Source organism: Lissotriton vulgaris, chromosome 3_2 (genome assembly GCF_964263255.1).
Source record: "Lissotriton vulgaris chromosome 3_2, aLisVul1.2, whole genome shotgun sequence".
NCBI lineage: Eukaryota > Metazoa > Chordata > Amphibia > Caudata > Salamandridae > Lissotriton > Lissotriton vulgaris.
The window spans coordinates 209,285,042-209,306,189 of NC_141690.1; the positions used below are offsets into that span (position 1 = coordinate 209,285,042).

General features: G+C 43.3%; 1 long non-coding RNA gene across 1 annotated transcript in view; it reads left to right on the forward strand.

Moving 5' to 3' along the window:
• The first annotated feature begins 695 nt into the window (after positions 1-695).
• LOC147725537 (uncharacterized) overlaps positions 696-21,148 on the forward strand; it is a 406,506-nt gene continuing 386,053 nt past the window's right edge. Inside the window, exon 1 of the long non-coding RNA XR_015309835.1 lies at positions 696-777. This is a non-coding gene — a long non-coding RNA (uncharacterized LOC147725537). The remainder of the gene's footprint in view (positions 778-21,148) is intronic.

Here is a 21,148-nt window from a genome sequence, read left to right on the forward strand (position 1 = left end):
CCCATTATGCCAGATCTCAATCAGAGTGGACCAAAGGTAAGTTCTACTTCAGGCTGCACCCCAGCTCAATCTCTCCAGTTCTTTCCAAACAAGGGGGGCTCTGATTAGCCTTTGGTGTACCCCCCGCAAGAAGGGCTCCTCCAGGTCAACACTGCTCCGGGCGATGGCGCACCTCGTAGCGCATGGAAGAAGTAACCGCACCTCCAGGCCACATGCATGCCACAAACGTCCTCCCTCCGAGTCTCCTCTGCCAGGCGCAACCCCCGGGCCCGCAGTCCGTCTGGTGCACCACCACCAAGCACTCAGACCACTCCTCAGCGCTCTCCACCGACCTGTCACTCCCACTGCAGGGGCTGCCACCCCGGATACTGCTAGTGGTTGACGGCGGGCGCCAGGAGACCCCCCGCCGAGTTATCGCGCTGGATTCGCCGGCCGCTGCTCCCGCCTCCAGAGGGCCGCAGATCTTTTTTTGCAGCAGTCAGAGTCTTACTGTCTCGGCCAGCCACTGCCGTCGGGCTTGCCCACCCACAGGCACCTTCGTAGGCCCAGCAATTATCAGCCTGGTACCGGCCTCCCAGAGATCCCGCAGCTGTCACTCCACTCTGCGGTTCCCCCACTGACCTCAGCCTCGGGGACGATCTGCCCTCCAAGGGGCTCACCGCGGCTCTCGAGGGCTCCGCTGTTCCCGTGCCCCAGCCTTATCAACAGTCGCCTTCTGCCACCGGGAGGGCCTCCATCCACCACTGAGTCGGATCAGCGGGTTCCGCTACAGTTCCGGTAAGCAATTCACCATGCCAGGGCTGCAAATATGGGCGCTGTAAATAGGATATTGTGCAGACTTTGTGGCGAGAACAGGGAGCTCAAGCAACCATCTTGGTCGCGAGCTAGCTCCGCCCCCCCAATATTATGCAGTTTTTCCCCTAGAAAACTGACCATATTTTAGTGTTTGGATGTTTATATAGTGGTTGGTAGCAGCAAAAGAGGTGTAGGTATGGTCTTAATTATTTTATATATTCATGCATTAAAGAGTGTGTATTGTGCACATGTTTGGATTTTAGATGTTATAATTATTTTTTAGTGTAGCAAATGTTTCACTCATATTGTATTACTGTTTAAATGCAATACTGTATTGTAAACTCTAATATATATATATATATAGACAATAAACACTTTGATGCTGGTAGTGTACAACTTCATTTTCCTACTATTATTAACATTTAAAAGTGCCTTTTTTGGTTTATAATTCTCGCTATAGCTTTTCTGCTACAGATGCTAGGAGCAACACTTAGAATGCTTACTTAGCAAAACATGAAGGATCATTAGTAACTAAGTATTGTCCATCTCAGTGACCCAATTTAGATGAAAAATGTGCTCTTGTGATTTGGAAGAAGGTTCAGCTCCTTATTTCGTATTGCTGGATCCTGAGGATTAGCCAAGTATGGTTTCAAATTTAAAACACCTAACTTACAGACATTGTCCTTGGTTAATTCTGATGGCTCTTGACAAGGTCCATGAACTTTTGCCACCGTGGTATGAGTGGAGCTAGAACATACATAAATTATGCATATATCATCGACAATGGAATTTAAATGTTCAGTCAATGATGAAAAGTTGGTGAAGTTTCAACACCTTTATTTATCTTAAAGGATTAGTATTGGATTTTGTCATCTTTATTCAGATTAGTCTGTTTACAGAAATATCAATAAAAGATTGATTAGTGACAGCATAAATCCATACACAGTGTTCCATAAAGGAAAGAATCACTGAACTATAATGGATCTATTCCATGTAGAACCCATAAAGAGTCCTTTTCAGAAAAGAGCAAGAGTGAGAATAAAAGAGGAACTTCCCATGAAGAGTCATTCTGGAAACTCATTTGAGTTCCCCACTGCTGCAGTAGCAACCATCAATAACAGTATGATCTCTTCAGTACCATCGATCGGGGTAAAGTTCTTAGAAAAAAAGCATAAGTCACCTTTAGCTTTAGCTATTGGTAACAAAGCAAAAAGATCAACTCTCCGAGGGGAGAGTAGTAAGGCAGGAATATTCGGTCTGGGTCTAGAGTCTCCCTCTTGGTCGAAATCCAAGTCCAATTATCCTACTGTCTCTCTAGGAACACTAGACTATTATATCAATACTCTGTTAGATGTTGGCTCATCCAGCCAATGGGATCCGCTCATCCAATTGTGTCGTCAACCTCCGATGTCTCTTCACTCATAAGCATTCACAATGGTACATTAGTATAATACAGTTTCAAAAGTTGTTACATGGAGGTAAGTTCTCATGAGAATCTTTGTACCTTTGCCAGAAGATGTGCTATGAGTTTCAATACATAGACAAAGTTTTCAGAGATGCAGAGGCACACTAGCAATACTATCCTGATAAAGCATTCATAAATGTCTAATTGATTATTTATGTGTGGTGCATGCCTCCACGGCAGGGCTGCTGCATATTAATTGTAAAACACCATGCCCTCAGGCAAGGCTGCACACGAGTGGCACTTCAATCCAGCGGGTAGAAGACACATCAGCATGCCGGTGTCAGCTCTCAATCATTCTTGGGCTGACGCGTTTCTGAGCCGTTCGCTCGCCATCAAAGGCTCGACTGTCCTTGGCGCTTAACACTCCCACTATTTATTTAAATGCAACTCAAATAAGTTTGAATGCTGCATTGTGGGATATATAGTAAGTGTTAATTCCCTGAATGGGAGCCTCACATTTGAAAATAAAAGCCCAGAATGGGCCCCAGAATACTATGTGTCCATTAATCCCTCTATGCTTCTTCACATCAGAATTCGGTAGTTCCGAGTCCTGTGACCCCCATAAGATCGGGGTGGTGCATTATTCCACGGCAGGGCTGCTGCATATTAATTGTAAAACACCATGCCCTCCGGCAAGGCTGCACATGAGCGGCACTGCAAACCAGCGGGTAGAAGACACATCAGTATGCCGGTGTCAGCTCTCAGTCGTTCTTCGCCAGAAGCGTTTCTGAGCCGTTCGCTCATCATCAGAGGCTTGACTGTCCTTGGTGCTTAACACTCCCAATATTTATTTAAATGCAACTCAAATGAGTTTGAACGCTGCATTGTGGGATATATAGTAAGTGTTGATTCCCTGAATGGGAGCGCCATAGCTATAAAATATAAAGTCCAGATGGGCCCCAGAATGCTATGTGTCCATTAATACCTCAATGCTGCTTTACATATATATATATATATATATATATATATATATATATATATATATATATATATATATATATATATATATATATATATATATATATATATATATATATATATATATACATATATACATATATATATATATGTGTCCATTAATACCTCAATGCTGCTTTACATATATATATATATATATATATATATATATATATATATATATATATATATATATATATATATATATATATATATATATATATATATATATATATATATATATATATATATACATATATATATATATATATATATATATACATATGTACATATATATATATATATATATATATATATATATATATATATATATATATATATATATATATATATATATATATATATATATATATATATATATATATATATATGCGTTTCAGGGATGTTATGGTTAGAAATTAGCAATTAAAAAACCTTAGGAATTCACTGAAAAAAACCCACAGGTTTCAGGGACGTTATAGTTAGTTGGACATTTCACTTGTACAAAACCAGAGAAATTTGTCTGTTATAGTTAGTTCAGCTAACGCCTCCGCAATGCGCTGCTTATAACGTCACATATTGCATCATTCATGACATGGTCAGTGACATCACAGATGACATCTCAAATTACTTCACTGATGACATCATTAACATGATAATCTGATGTACCTCCTCATACCCAAATATACCCTTTGATACACCCACTCAGTGAATTTCTAAGGTTTTTTAAATGCTAATTTCTAACTACAACGTCCCTGAAACCTATGGTTCCTTCATTGAATTTCTAAGGTTTTTTAAATGCTAGTTTCTAACTATAACGTCCCAGAAACCTGTGTTTTTTTTGTAAATTTCAAAGGTTTTTTTAAATGATAATTTTCAACTATGCCTACAAAGGTAGGACATGTCCAGAAAGATGAAGAAAGGTACAGAAAGAAGCAAGATATATGCACAAAGAACCAACAGAGGAGCAGAAAGAGGCCTTGTTGCAAAGTCATCCGATGCCCCCAACTTTTTGCTGATGGGTACTGGTGGTAACTGACTTTGACTAACCAGGCCCGAAGCCAGTGCTATACTGAAAGACACTTAGAATACTGTGAACACACCTACATACACTAGGGTACACTATGGGTTGAGGTACCCCTGTGATTGGCATGACCTCTCTTGTGTGGCCCTAGTACATAATAGGGCAGGGGGGTTAAAATGACCTCTAACTAAGTGGTGCAGAAGGAGACAAGAGAAGTGCAGAAAGAAGCAACAAAGGTGCCAAAAGAGGCAATAGATGTGCAGAAAAAAAGCAAGTGAAGCGCAGAAAGAGGCAAGTGAGGTACATAAAGAGATAAAAGGGGTGCAGAAAGAAGCAAGACAGGTGCAGAAAGAAGCATGAAAAGTGCAAGTGAGATTCAAAACAGGCAGGAAAGGTACAGAAAGATGGAAGACAAGTGCTGAAAGAGACAACAGATGTGCAGAAAGAGGGAAGAGAGATACAGAAAAAGGCAAGAAAAGTGCAGAAAGAGGTACATAAAGAGACAACAGGGGTGCAGAAAGAAGCAAGACAGGTGCAGAAAAAAGCATGTAAAGTGAAGAATGAAGCAACAGGGCTGCAGAAGGAGGCAAGAGAAGTGTAGAAAGTGGCAAAAGAAGTACATAAAGAAGCAAGTGAGGTGCAGAAAGAGCCAACAGAGGTGCAAAAAGAGGCAAGAGAGGTGCAGAAACAGGCAAGAGAATTGCTGAAAGAAGCAACAGAGGTGTAGTAAGAAGCAAGAAAAGTGCAGAAAGAAGCGAGTGAGATGCAAAAGCAGACAGGATAGGTACAGAAAGAGGGAAGACAAGTACAGAAAGAGATAACAGCAGTGCAGAAAGAGGCAACAGACGTGCAGAAAGAGGAGAAGAGAGGTGCAGAAAAAGATAAGAAACGTGTAGAAAGAGGTAAAGAGGTACATAAAGAGACAACAGGGGTGCAGAAAGAAGCACATCAAGTGCAGGGAAGAAGCAGGGAAAGTGCAGATTGAGAGAACGGTAGAAAGGAGCAAGTGAGGTACAGAAAGAACCAACAGAGGTTCACAAAGAGGCAAGAGAATTGCTGAAAGAAGCAACAGAGGTATAGAAAGAAACAAGAAAAGTGCAGAAAGAGGCAAGTGAGATGCAAAATCAGGCAAGAAAGGTACAGAAAGAGGGAAGACAAGTACAGAAAAAGACAACAGGGGTGCAGAAAGATGCAAACAAGGTACTGAAAGAGGCAACAGAAGTGCAGAAAGAGGGTAGAGAGGTACAGAAAAAGGCGTGAAAAGTACAAAAAGAGGCAAAAGAGGTACATAAAGAGCCAACAGTGCAACAGAAAGATGCAAGACAGGTCAGAAAGAAGCATGGAAAGTGCAGAATGAAGCAACAGCGGTGCAGAAAGAGGCAAGAGAAGTGTAGAAAGGAGCAAGTGAGGTGCAGAAAGAGCCAACAGAGGTGCAAAAAGAGGCAAGAGAGATGCTGAAACAGGCAAGAGAAGTGCACAAAGAGGCAAGAGAATTGCTGAAAGAAGCAACAGAGGTGTAGAAAGAAGTAAGAAAAGTGCAGAAAGGCAAATGAGATGCAAAAACAGACAGGAAAGGTACAGAAAGAGGCACCATGAGTGCAGACAGAGACACGAGACAGAAACGAGAAAGACTAAACCTGAAGTTACCACTCCACAACACAGACTACCATACCACATAATTTCTCTCCATAACACATAATCCCACTCTACATAATTCCTATACACTAAATACCACATACTTGCCATCCACATAATTTCACTGCACAACATATCACATAATTCCACTATACACAACGCACATGCATTCCACTCCAAAAAACATTAGTAAAAAATGTTTGCATTTACAATGCCAATAGCTCTAATTCTCACAAATGCGAAACCTATTACATTGCAAACACTCGCATTTGCAGAGTGGTGGAGAACGGGTGCTGGGGCTCCGACCAGTGCTCTGGAATTTAAGTGCATAGGGCATACAGGAGGTACCAGTAGGGCGTATTGGCCCCAAAGTCCCTCAGGAGTAAATTGGACTTCATCCCCCATCCCGAAGTCTGCCAGGAGGCGCGTTTGCAGAATGGTGGAGAAACGGGAAATAGCCTCCGAAGACGTTTTAGCAATCCCACTATGCGGGACTTACGGGAGGTAATAGGAGGGGTAGTTGGCTCCCAAGGACATCCTTCTGGGCCAACTGCCCCTCCTATTACCTCCAGTCAGTCCCACACAGCAGCATTGCTAAGTTCGAAGAGCAGGCCACAACCCCTCCTCCCACCACTCTACAAATGTGCTCCCTGGCGCGCTCTTGGAAGGGGATTGAAGTACCCTTCGCTGCAGGGCGTCCTTTAAGGGCCAACAAGCCTACCTCTTACCTCCAATAAGCCCCACACAGTGGGATTGCTGAGAGGTTGACAAAGGCCACTTCCCCTTTCTCCACCACTCTGCAAACGCATAACCCCTGGCACTTTCTAAGTTGGGGACTAAAGTCCCCTTGAATACTGAGGGTCCCTGGGGGCCAACTAACCCATCAGGTACCTCCAGTAAGCATCACACAGCTGGATTGCAGAGAGGTTGTCCAAGGTCACACCCCTGTCTACACCACTCTGCAAACGTGGCTTCCGGCACACTGCTGCTCGGAGGATGAGGTCCACTTGTGTCCTAAGGTCCTCAGGACACAAGTAGACTTCATATTCCGAGCAGTAGTGCGCCACGAGCTGTGTTTGGAGAGTGGTGTAAAAAGCCTTATTTTTTTTATAAAAGGGAGGGGGCCACGTGCCCCCCCTCCTGGGCTACTTCTGGCGCCGGAGACCCCATCGTTTGGGACCATGGGGGGAGCCCCAATTCCCCCACGGTCCTGCCAGCTCCCCACCTCCTGCGGGGCCCAGCATTGCTTTTGAGCAAGGGGAGCTGCTAACATGCATGCCCCCTGCATACAATTTAAAAAACCCGGGGGAGGTGGTGGTCCCTGGGGCAGCGTGCGGGGGTTAGGATCCCACATGCTTTCACCTTGAAAGAAGCCCTGGGGAAGTGGCGGTATCCGGGGCTGCAGGGGCCCTCGCTTTTTCATTTTGGCTTTGACCCTAGGACCTGGCCCACCCCGGGGCCTCATTAAAATGAAACTCGGGAACCAGCACCTAATTTTTGTAATTTTTTCATCTGGATTTGCGACCCCAACGCTAATTCTGCCGTTTAAAAACAAAAAATGCTTTTTGTGGCCCTGGGGGTTCTTGTGGGACTGCCAGTAGGTAATATTTATATATTGAACTGTGTGTCCACGAAGTTAAAGTGTTTGTGCTGCCCTGCAAATAAAAGGATACAAGACACGCCGAGTGTGGCATCTTCAATTTTGGGAGATTTTCGTTTGGATTACATAGCTGCATTTCCAGGTCACAAGGATGCCCCCCTGATGTAGTGCGGGTCGGGCACCGTTACTAACATGGCGCTGATGGATTGACGTGCTTATTTGCAGGGGACACAAACAGCACAGCAACAACCTTGTGAGTAATGCAGTAACCCACTATGGGATTATGAACTTTGTGAAGGAGACTGTGTAGTGACGCCCATTAAGGGAATTCATAAATTGGAGACTTTCTTAACCATAATGCACTATGCTGACACACCCACAGGGCGGGACATAAAACGTGAGTGCGAGCCACTGCTTGTTGCTACTACTCCATGTGAGCCATTCAAGTGAGCAAGGGCAAGCGGACGCCCGAAATGCGTTTGGATTAAATAGCAGCTTTTTATTGAACTGTGTGTCCACGAAGTTAGAGTGTTTGTGCTGCCCTTCAAATAAAAGGATACAAGACACGCCGAGTGTGGCATCTTCAATTTTGGGAGCTTTTCGTTTGGATCATGTAGCAGCCTTCCCAGGTCGCGAGGATGCCCCCCTGCTGAAGTGCAGGTCGTGCGCTGTTACCAACACGGCGCTGATGGATCAACGTCCATTAAAACATCGCGATTGAGAGCCACTGGTTGTTGCTACTACTCCATGTGAGCCATTCCAGTGAGCAAGGCCGAAAGGACGCCTGAAACGCATTTGGATTAAATATTAGCCAATATATATATATATATATATATATATATATATATATATATATATATATATATATATATATATATATATATATATATATATATATATATATATATATATATATATATATATTTTGACACGAAAGATGCGGCACAACACAGTTCCAGTTCAGTTTCAAAGGTAATTTATTGCTCCAAACTCAGACCAACGCGTTTCAGCCTAGAGACAGGCTTTGTTCACGGTAAGTAAGCATACTACTATGTCTACTATTTATCCCACCTGGCTATTAAGGTGCATTGTGGGACAGGTAGTTCATAAAAATTAAAAAAGGATTTTTTTTAAACATGATAATGACATTTAGCAATTTCAGCACTTAATTCTTATCATTAGGTACTAATACATTGTATAATAGTAGTCACAGTTTTAACCCTTTCGATGCTGATGACGAGCTCAGCTCGTCATCACCCACGGGTGTCGTGTGCTGATGACGAGCTGAGCTCGTCATAGTGCCACTAAAATGGCATTTTCCAGCACACAGCGGGAAAACGCCTAGCAGCCAAGAGGTTAACTAATTTCTGAGAGTCACAGTGTTCAAAAATTATATATATGTTTTGTTTGCATTTGTGGTATAGTACTCTATGTTACCACTGTTTCATCGTATGTTCATGACATTTTACTGGGTATAGTACCCACTTCAATAGTACATGTTTTTTCTTCCTTTTAGGTTCCCATCGCAATGTTCTATGTTGATCACAGATGTTATTCTAGGTGTACGTAAAGCTCCTCGTCAAAGTTGATCCCTCTGGGCATTTTTGTTTCAGTCTGATGATGAACTTTGATTCAGTTTGTCGTAATTTACGTTTTCTGTTTCCTCCACGTTCGTTCATCTCAATCATGTGTATGCCATAATATGACATGGCCCTCCAGTCACTTTTTTGACAGGTAGCCATATGTTTGGCAGTTGCGTAGGACATGTCTTTATTTTTGACCACTCTGATGTGCTCCAAAATACGTTTTTTTAGGGCACAGGTTGTGCTTCCTATGTATTTGGATCCGGATTTGCATTGTATGATATATATCACATGTGTTGACGAACAGTTTATTTTTCCAGTGATAGGGAAGCTTTTTCCATCAGTTTCTTCAAAGGTTATTTTATTGAGGCCAATTTTGCAAGCTTTGCAAGCATTACATTTCTTGAACCCTTTTCTTTGGTCAGTTAGCCAATCACTTTGTTTTTTGGTCTTTTTTTCTGTGAAATGGCTATGTACCAATTTGTCTTTGAGTGAGGAAGTTTTTTTGTAGGTTATTGTTGGTTCAGTTCCTACAATCTTTCCACTGTCAGGATCCCCTGATATTAGGTGCCAGTATATTTTAATTTTACTTTTTATAATGCCGCTTTCTTTGTTGTGAGTTGTTACAAAGCGTGGTGGTCCTTTAAGGTCGTTGGTTTTCAATTGAGGAATGAGTAATGTAGTTCTATTTTGCTTGGCAGTTTTCTTTCTACATTTTTCCAGAATTTGTTGACTGTATCCTCGTTTTTTCAATCTCTCAGCTGTTTCTTCTATTTTGATTTCCGCATCCTCTTTTTTTGAGCAGTTTCTTTTCATGCGAATGAATTCGCCATAAGGGATGCTAGCTAGCAGTGGTTGAGGGTGAAAGCTAGTTCCATGTAGGATACTGTTTGTTGCAGTTTCTTTGCGGAATAGGGTTGTGTGTAATTGCTCTTCTTCTATGTAGACTTTCAAATCTAGGAAATCAATCTCTTTTTTACTCGTTTTATATGTGAATTCCAATCCAAGGTTGTGGTCACATAATTTGGCATAGTAAGCATCAAACTCAACTTGTGTACCGTTCCAAATTAAAAACAAGTCGTCGATATAACGTACCCATAAGATCAATTTCTCTAAGTCAGTTTGATTTGAGGAGTCCCATGCTATGATTTTTTCCCACCAGCCCATGGTAGTATTGGCATAGTTGGGTGAAAAAGAAATACCCATGGAAGTTCCACATTCTTGTCTAAAAAGTTGTTGATTGAATAGGAAAACATTGTTAGTAAGACATAGTTTGATCATTGTCATTAACATTGCAGTATGTTTGAGATAGCTGATGTTTCTTTGTTTTAAGAATTAATGACATGCATTTAAACCTACTTCATGTTTTATTGAGGTGTAGAGGGAGACTGCATCGATTGTCACCATCAAGTAATTTTCACTCCAGGAGATATTTTCTAGTATCCGTAAAAAGTCCCCAGTGTCTTTAATATACGAGCTTTGACTTTTCGCAATTGGGGCTAAGATTAAGTCTACATATTGTGAGATGTTTTCATATAGACTAGAGCATGATGAGACCATGGGTCTCCCTTTTGGATCAATCAATGTCTTATGCACTTTCGGTAGAAAGTAGATTGTTGGGATTATTGGAAATTCATTTTTAAGAAATTTTTTCTCATCTTCAGACAATAATCCTTCTTTTTGCCAATTCTCTAATAATCCATTTAAATGTAGCACCATCTCATTTATGGGACTCTTTTCCAATTTGCAGGGTTATTTAATTGTCTGTTTGCCTCTTTGATGTAATTTTTTGTTTCCATTAAAACAATATTGCCGCCTTTGTCTGCCGGTTTTATTGTAAGGCATGGGTCGTCATTCAAGGTTTTTATAGCTTCTCTTTCTTTACTTGTTAGATTCTCTCTGTTGTTTTTCTTTGCGAGTATTTGAGGGTTTGTCTATTTCTTCTATTACTGCTTCAGAAAACATGTCAATTCTATTGCCAGGTGATAGTGTAGGGCAAAATTTTGATTTATTTCTCAGTCCAGTATTGATCCTTCGATCAGTTCTTATATCTAGTTCTTCCATTAGTTGTGATCCTGATGTTTGTGCTGTATTCTCATCATATAGTAACTCAAAGATAGTTTGTAATATATATATATATATATATATATATATATATATATATATATATATATATATATATATATATATATATATATATATTACCTACTGGCTATCGCCAGTAGGTATATATAGTTAGGATTTATTCCCTATGGGATTTTTTGAAAATTCTATGTCTAATAACTTTGGCGTTTGTGGACGGAATCGGCTGAAATTTTCAGGAAAATGGCACATTTTGTTTCTGAGCAGCCCTTGAAAATTTGGGGGGGTTTTGTCGAGGGGGGGCCGAGAAAAAAGGGGGGTCCCAAAACGCGTTTTTCCCATGTTAATTTCCATAGGGCGGTTGGACTCACTTTTAGCTCGAACGGCTGAATGGATTTGCACGAAACTTGGCAAAATTGTAGGGACTGTTAGCCCGATGTGCCTTTGCTAGGTCTCAATGTATGTGCTCCAGTAGTTTTTGAGAAATTAACGTTTAAAACAAGATATATATCTGTAACAGCGCTCCAGGCTGCGCTCCGGTTCGCTTACTTTTCGCGAAACGGAACTTTGCGATGCGAAGCTGATTGGCTCCCCCGTGTCTGTCAACATTCTAAACAGTCCGGAGCGGCCGCCATCTTATCTCTCGGTAGGATCGAGAGAGAAGAAGAGGTGAAAAACGAAGAGGGAATTTAATGAAAGGGGGCAAGGTATACCCCTCTTGACCCCCTAGGAATGTTGTTGGGGTTATTAAAGGGTCCCGTGGGGAAAATGAAAAAAAAATGATTTTTCACGGTAGAAGCGCTTCACGGGCCGCGAACTGGGCCGCAAACTGGTAGCGAAACGAGAATTCGCCATTTTGTGCTTCGTTTTAATTAAATTACTAGGTATAAGGGGGTGCGGGAGACGTATCCTAATCCCCTATGTTTCATGAGGGTGACTGAGGAGGCTCATATATGTTGATACATCTCTTCCAGCGGCTGTGCGTGAGCTTTTTTTTTTTTTTGCTGCGTGACGTCTGTTAACGTTCGATTCGATGGAAATCAGGAAGTGTTGACCGCCAATTTGTCACTGCGATAAAATATTTTGTTATAAATGAATCCTTATTGATAAACATTGTCTGCGCCATCTTGCCTTTTTTCCAATGCCACAATTTTGTCGTGCACGGCAGCCATTTTAGATGCCAGGCTGGTCCCAGGCTATCACCTACCCCTGCGGATGTAGTTTATGGCCCCAGCTGTAGAGAATCCAGACATGCCAACCCTCCCGATTCAGGCGTGAGACTACTGATTTCAGTGCTAGTCTCCCGCCTCCCGATTTCTGCAAGCAAAAACCCGGGGGCATATTACCAACAACTAGCGATAATTTTTGTCTCTAATTTGTTTAGAGACAAAAATTATCGCCGCACATCGGCGATTTTTATCGCAGATAAACCTTGCTATTAGCAAGGTTTATCGCAAATGCGATAAAAAACGGCCGCAATGCATGAATATCGCAGAAAAGTCAGCGATATTCATGTATTATCGAGCAAATGCTCTTAGCCATGTTATCCACCTCCCATTGGATAACATGGCTAAGAACTGCTCAGGGCACTATCACTGACATGCAAAGCGGGGCCCACGATGGTCGCTATCTCCTTTTAGCTGTCACTAACTGGTGTTAGCGACAGCTTGGTAATAGGGAGATAATTTTATCTCCGCTTTCTTGGCTTTTAAAGCCAAAAAAGCGGAGATAAACCCCCTTGATAATATGCCCCATGATTCCCCGGGGTTTTCAGCTGACAGGGCTTGGTATTGTGTTACGTGGTAATTCTTCCAGGAAACGTCAGAGGGTCGATGCAGGGGTTCTAGAAGGGGTGATAAACCATTTAAGCCTCATAAACAAGCGCATGGTCTTTTAAAGATCTGTGAAGTACTCGGGGCGGCGGTGTGTGTGTGTCCTCTTTCAGGAGCGGGCGGGGGGGGGGGAGAATGCCAGCAACTTCCAGGCTAGGCAGTGTTCAACACTTGCATCACCCTTTCTCTGCCTGCTATTGCGCTCCATGCTTCGGAAAGGTAAGAAAAAGAACGTGCATTTGAGTTTGAAATGTCCGATCCTGTAGCAGTACACTTGCAAAGCCCACACATGACAATAACCCGATTCAAGGCCCCATTCACCCGTTTTTAAAAAAATTTATAACACTCCAACACAGTAAGATTATAAAACTTTATTAACTTTTAAATATAATGAACGGAACAAAAACTGTAAAAACATTTAAAAAATGTTCACCAAAAAAAGCAACAATTGTCAGAAGCTGTCTTTTGTGCGAATAGTCCCAAGGCAGCACAACATGCTGAGTTCTGGACGGCACCCAGGTGATGTCGCCTGGGTGCCGCACTGGTTTTGGTATCCTACAATGCTGCTCCGAAAATTGGCGTGGGGCGTCCCGGGTGGTGCGGGGGGAGGCCTCGTCAGTAGCGGTCTGTCGTGCGAATAGTCCCAAGGCAGCAGAACGCGCTGAGATGTTGATGGCACCCAGGTGATGTCCAGTAAACTGCCGCACTGGTTTTGGTATCCTACAATGCTGCTCCGAAAATTGGCGTGGGGCGGCCCGGGGGGGGGGCGTGGGGGAGGCGGCGTGAACGGGCCTCCCCAGGTGGCGGCCATCCAGCTTAGTTGCGCCCGCTCTTGCGGCTACAGCGTCTCGCTCACCATGTTGTTGAGTTGCTCCCACTCTTGCAGTGCAGCGATAGGCGGCTGCCACATGACTCTTAAAATGGCGGACGGCTCTTCGGTTTTGGGCCTGGTCCACTGAAATGGCCCTGGGACACCTTGGAACTCGGACGCTTGCCTGCTAGGGCTTGGGCTCCATTCTCGAAAAGCGTCCCCTCAGCCGTGAAGATTCTACAAAAGTCTTGGGGGCCCCCGACTCTCGCAGGCTTCCGGTGGGGAGCAGCTGCCATGATTGCTCGCGGAATGACCACGACGGAGCTACGAGATGGTGGTGCTCTCATGCTGACGCCAGCTTTAGTCTGAAACATCCAGAAACAAGGTGGGGCTTTCATCGTTTGGGAAAAAAAAATGTTCTAAACCAATGAAAAGTGTTATTTTTAGGTCATATGACCAAGCCTTCCATCTTTAGGAAACCAAAAGTAAAATGAACCAAATGAAAAGTTTTATAAACAAGTCACATGACCTGTTATGCGGCATAGGGCTACAAAAAGCGTAGAAAATCCGTTGGCACGTGAGGCGGCGTCAGTAGCGGACCGATGTGCGAATAGGCCGAAGGCAGCACAACGCGCTGAGATCCGGATGGCACCGAGGTGGTGTCCAGCAAATTGCCGCACTGGTGTGGCCATCCTACAATGCTGCGCCGAAAGTCGGCGTGGGGCGCCCCGTTGGCCTGTGAGGTCGCGTCAGTCAGTGGGGGCTGTGCGTCTCCCCCAAGATGGAGGCTCCTCGGCTACAGTGCGGCGCCCCTTAGCGTTTCACTCGCCGTCCAACTGAGTTGCGTCCGCACTTGCGGCTACAGTAGGCCGAAGGCAGCACAACGCACCGAGATCCGGATGGCACCGAGGTGGTGTCCAGCAAATTGCCGCACTGGTGTGGCCATCCTACAATGCTGCGCCGAAAGACGGCGTGTCCAGCTGAGTTGCGGTCACTCTTGCGGTACAGTGACTCGAACGCGCCGAGATCCGGATGGCACCGAGGTGGTGTCCAGCAAGTTGCCGCACTGGTGTGGCCATCCTACAATGCTGCGCCGAAAGTCGGCGTGGGGTGTCCCGTTGGCTTATGAGGTGATGTCAGTAGTGGACTGATGTGTGAATAGGTCGGAACCAGCACAAGGCGCCAAGATCCGAATGGCAAGTCCTGGATGTTGAGTGCCATAGTTGAGAGTTCTGAGCAGTGCTTGTAAGACTGTCTGAAGCTTATTTGCACCTGCTGCAGCTTCACTATTGCCCTGGTGTGGCCAAAGGTCGCACATGACATAGGCGGCCGGCTCCCGAGGTCCGGCGGAACTTTTTTCCTTTTCTTTTCTGCTTCTTGTCCTACAATCCGTTTCAACTGAAAACACGACCAGGTCCCTGAATGTGTGCAGGGGGACGCTATTGAGTGAATGAAAATGGCGGCTTGACACAAAGTTGACTCAAGCGTTGCTGTTGATGCTATACAGACAAAAATTGGTTTTCAGTTTGTACATTCTTCAGGATTTTTTTTCCATCCAAGGCTGATTGAGAGTTTGTAGAAAAATGGCTTCAGATTTTCCACATACTACTCTTCAACATTCTTCCTAAATGTAACAATGTGAAACTCACTAGGAGAACGGCTGTTTATGTTTCCTTTCAAAATGCTGCCAATAATATTTTCTGAATGGAAGACACCATCTTGTAGCATAAAGGGCCGAAAGGGGTTCTGGTCTGGCCGATGGTTGGTGGAGACATTTTGACTATATCTTGGACCTGCCCGGCCTCGCCCAAAATGGCGCCGGTATAAATGGGACTCGTAACTCATTGTTGTGTACTAGTTGAACAACCTTGATATCACGAGATATGAATGCAGTTTTGATGCTCATGGCGGGCGGGGACGAGAATTGATTGAATATTTCGACATCCCTATTGATATTAAGTTCTGATGTGTTATTGATTACTGTACTATTGAAAGTTCGAATTAACGTCACCCATGGTACTTGCACGCAAATGTATATCTAGATAACTTTTTTGTAAGTGGCCCTGTCGTATTTTAATTACAAAATGTACGTCCACCGATTCCGCAACTGTTAGACACCTTAGTTCTTGCAACCTAATGGCTCGTTCGTTACGTTCCTCCATAATGTAAATGTCTCCTCATCATATACGATTCCAGTTTGCTCCGTGGCCGGCCCACGTGGTTATAGGCCCGTATTTGTATACTGACATTTTCACAATAAAGGTTTTTAAAACAAAACATGGTAGTAGTATTTACATTGGTAAAGTTTTTACTTTTAGTCACTGTTTTCGAATCAGTAAAAGGCAAGTGAAATAAAGTAGTCCAATTACATGACGGATAAAAGGTATAATATGTAGGAACGCAGTAAAGATAAATGGTCAAGGGCAGTTATGTTTTTCATTTCTGCAACATAAAGTGATCGATAAGAATCTGATAATCAGGCGTATCGGCGACTAAGACAGCAGGCCGAATCTCTTTTACTCAACGGCTCCGTCATGGAACGAAGAAACGCCCTTTTTCTCGAAAAAGGAATATATTTTACTTGCAGGACAGTTGTAAATTTTCCGGGAAAGTACATTAGCCTGGAATATTATAACATATGTTTAAAAAAAAATAATGTTTGAAAACAATAAAAAGCGTAATTTTTAGGTCATATGACCAAGCTTTAGATCATTAAAATAACAAAAGTAAAATGAACCAATGAAAAGTTTTATTAACAAGTCACATGACCTGTTATGCTTACGTTACGCGCTGCGCGCCGCGCCTCGGATCACTTCCGGGTGCGCTAACGCGGCGTGTCATATAACGCATTACGCGACAAGTAGGTCAAGAATATAGTCAAAATGTCTCCACCAACCAGCGTTCGGAACACAACCCCTTTCAGCAGTCCAAAAAGTTCTGTTAAATGACAACAGAGGGGACAGGCAACAAGAACCATCAGTCAAAGAGGGGAGGGCAAGTTCTTCTCTTCCGGGTCATGTTGGGGCGCTACCGGAACTGATCGAATTGGTAGTCTACAGTGTTTCTGGATGTTTCAGACTAAAGCTGGCGTCAGCATGAGAGCACTACCATCTCGTAGCTCCGTCGTGGCCATTCCACGAGCAGACATGGCAGCCGCTCCCCACCAGAAGCCTGCGGGAGTCGGGGGCCCCCAAGACTTTTGTAGAATCTTCACGGCTGAGGGGACGCTTTCGAGAATGGGACCCAAGCCCTATCAGGGAAGCGTCCGAGTTCCAAGGTGTCCCAGGGCCATTTTAGTGGACCAGGCCCAAAACCGAAGAGCCGGCCGCCATTTTGAGAGTCCTGTGGCAGCCGCCTATCGCTGCACCGCAAGAGCGGGAGCAACTCAACTACATGGTGAGCGAGACGCTGTAGTCGCAAGAGCGGGCGGTAAACAGCTGAATGGCGGAAGAGGCACAGTGTAGCAAAAGCGGGCAGAATGGCAACTGAAACGGTAAAGGGGCGCCCCACTACAGCGTGTCTTCAGGTCAAACGGATTGTGGGACAAGGTCCAGTATAGAAGAGTCATCAAAAGACAAAAAGTTCCGCCGGACCCCGGGAGCCGGCCGCCTATGTCGGGGGCGATCTCAGGCTACACCAGTGCTATAAGACTTGGGGAGGGGGTCGGAGCCAAGCGTCTTCTCCGAGTCCATGGCCATCACACCGCCCCTCGGGGGCCTCCGTCAAGCTGTTTAGGAAGGTAACATATCACATTGTTTTCAAATGCAGTCAGGTCCACAAACGACACTCACTTACTTTGAGAATAGTGAAGCTGCAGTAGGTGGAAATAAGCTTCAGACAGTGTTACAAGCGCTGCTTAGAACTCTGAACTATGGCACCCAACATCCAGAACTTATGCCATTTGAGAATGGCAGTGACATTGAAGCAACTCAGGGACCAAAACCATTAATGTACTTTCACGTATGAAAATCTTACTTGGGGAGGGGGCAGGAGCGAAGCGCCCCCTCCCAGTCCGCGCCACCACACCGTATGTTGAAAATCTGAAGCCATCGTTCTACAAAGTCAACCAACCTTGGATTGAAAAATCTAGAAAAATGTACAAACTGAAAACCAGTTTTGGTCTGCATAGCATCAGTAGCAACGCTTGCTATCAGAGTGCATGAGTTTCATGCTCGATCGATTGAGCTAGCCGGATCGGGCAATAAAAAGTATAAAATAGTTATGTAAATAGTTATTTAATAAAATGTTTTACCCTGTTTCTTTGCTGGTGTGTTGTCTATATTTTTAATATTTGCATAGGGTTTGTCGTTATTTCGGGCGGGGTGGGTGACGGAGTCGAGCTGTCTTGCAGCCCTCATGGTGTGGAGCTCAGTTCATCTCACTATTTTCGTATTTCTCATGAAGGGTTGTTCCTAATATTTCTATTTTAGCGAGGTCAAAAAGAGATCCAATTAGTGGCCTACTGATTTTGCTCGATTACTTTTATTTTTTTACACGATTTTTCACTATCTGCAAAGACTAAACAGAGTATTGCGACTTTGTGCTTGTTTGTAAATAGAGAATGATCCAAAGAGAACCAATTCTAAAACAGTAAATGCTTGGATAACAATCAATTAAATGGAGAGACAAGCAGGCACGACGGATTACAACGGGGGCAAAGGCCTGCGTTAACTACCGTTCACTATCTGCAAAGAGAGAGTACTACTAAGAGAAAAGAGGGGAGGGGGGGGGGTGCAGCGTTCAAAGCACATCAGCGTGCATAAATACGAAAATGTTTTTATCTATCACGTACTTGACATTTTAAAGCTTTTCATATTTGCTATTAAAAAACCATTGAAATTCACTGAAAAAACCATAGGTTATAGTCGATATATAGTTAGGAATTTGCATTTACAAAACCTTGAAAATTCAATGAAAAAACCATTGGTTTTAGGCCATATATAGTTAGGGATTTGCATTTACAAAACCTTATTTTACTCGCATAAAACCATTGAAATTCCATATATAGTTAGATGCGCTAACTATATATCGCGCACCCGCAATCCACTGCTGATGATGTCACATATTACATCATTCATGACATGGTCAGTGACATCACTGATGACATCACTGATGACAACTCAAATGACATCACTGATGACATCTCAAATGACATCACTGATGATATCACTGATGACAACTCAAATGACATCACTGACAACATCACAGATGACATCATTCATGTGTTAATACGATGAACCTCTACAGACTCTGATATATCCTTAGATACACTCAGTGAAAACAGACACTCACAGACTGTCACTCATCCATGGAGTTACTCATACACCTAGACAGTCATGCAAAGAATCAAACACACCTCCAATTCCTCAACTATACAGTTATACACACCTTACTTATTGAAACATATTCTAACACATATTTACTCTCTTATACAATCCTTGATACATGTTCACAATGATCCATACAGCCACTCACACATTCACTGGCTCTTATGCACAGTTATTTATATATGTTAACTCTCACATGTACTGTGTTTTACATATGTACTTACTTTGACATGTAGCACTGAGATATCCATTCACTCACCAATACACTCATGCACACAGTCAACCGCCCATATAGCTGTTTCCACATGCACTCTTGAACTCATACACCTAGTGAATCAACTGCTTACACATCTATGCACAGAGTCACACACCTCCCAGCCACCCACACACATACTCAGTCTCCCATACAAATACTCGAGCAACCAATCAATAACCCATATAGTTATTCATATAGCTACTGATCAACACATGCAGCAGTTTACAGAACAACAGATATAATGATGCACAAATTAATACAGTTTAATCACTAACCCATGCACTCAGTGAGACACATTTAATCACTCCCTCATACAATCAGTCATGCACCTACTAAATCCTTCATCCAGACACTTATACATCCACTCATTCTTCAATATGTAAGACATATTTTAACTTTACAGAAACATACAGTCACTGGATGTTGTCATCAGTGATGTCATTTGAGTTGTCATCAGTGATGTCATCAGTGATGTCACTGACCATGTCATGAATGATGTAATATGTGACATCATCAGCAGTGGATTGCGGGTGCGCGATATATAGTTAGCGCATCTAACTATATATGGAATTTCAATGGTTTTATGCGAGTAAAATAAGGTTTTGTAAATGCAAATCCCTAACTATATATGGCCTAAAACCAATGGTTTTTTCATTGAATTTTCAAGGTTTTGTAAATGCAAATTCCTAACTATATATCGACTATAACCTATGGTTTTTTCAGTGAATATATATATATATATATATGTATATATATATATATATATATATATATATATTTGAATCCCAAGGGTGCTCAGATATGAAGCCGCACTCCGCTGTCAGGTAGATGCACAACACCTTTATTTTCCAAAAACATGCAGCTTTTCATCTCGTGACTAAATCTCCCGGCCTGACGCGTTTCAAAGCCCTTCTGCTTCTCATCAGAGGCCAGCATTCGGAAAGAGTTTATTTCCACCACATGCTCCCAGCATGACATCAATTATTTAAATAGGCCTCCGGTGTGCCTCTGCAATTCAAGTTCGTTTTCCTTAGTGCATGCTGGGGTCTGTAGTCAATTCGGAAAATATTTTACCCTCCAGTGGGTTTCTTTCTCCCATGCACAATTCGAGATAAGTTTTACAGCCCTCCAGTGGGCCCCAGATGAAACTTTGCATGTTTTATTAATTTAAGTACCTGCAGCGCTGATACCGAGGGGATGGTGCCTCTCTGCCAGACCTTCATTTGCTCTCCAGGCGGTGCAATGCTTCCACGGCCGGAGCCGCCGTGATATTATTGAAATCCCAAGGGTGCTCAGATATGAAGCCGCACTCCGCTGTCAGGTAGATGCACAACACCTTTATTTTCCAAAAACATGCAGCTTTTCATCTCGTGACTAAATCTCCCGGCCTGACGCGTTTCAAAGCCCTTCTGCTTCTCATCAGAGGCCAGCATTCGGAAAGAGTTTATTTCCACCACATGCTCCCAGCATGACATCAATTATTTAAATAGGCCTCCGGTGTGCCTCTGCAATTCAAGTTCGTTTTCCTTAGTGCATGCTGGGGTCTGTAGTCAATTCGGAAAATATTTTACCCTCCAGTGGGTTTCTTTCTCCCATGCACAATTCGAGATAAGTTTTACAGCCCTCCAGTGGGCCCCAGATGAAACTTTGCATGTTTTATTAATTTAAGTACCTGCAGCGCTGATACCGAGGGGATGGTGCCTCTCTGCCAGACCTTCATTTGCTCTCCAGGCGGTGCAATGCTTCCACGGCCGGAGCCGCCGTGATATTATTGAAATCCC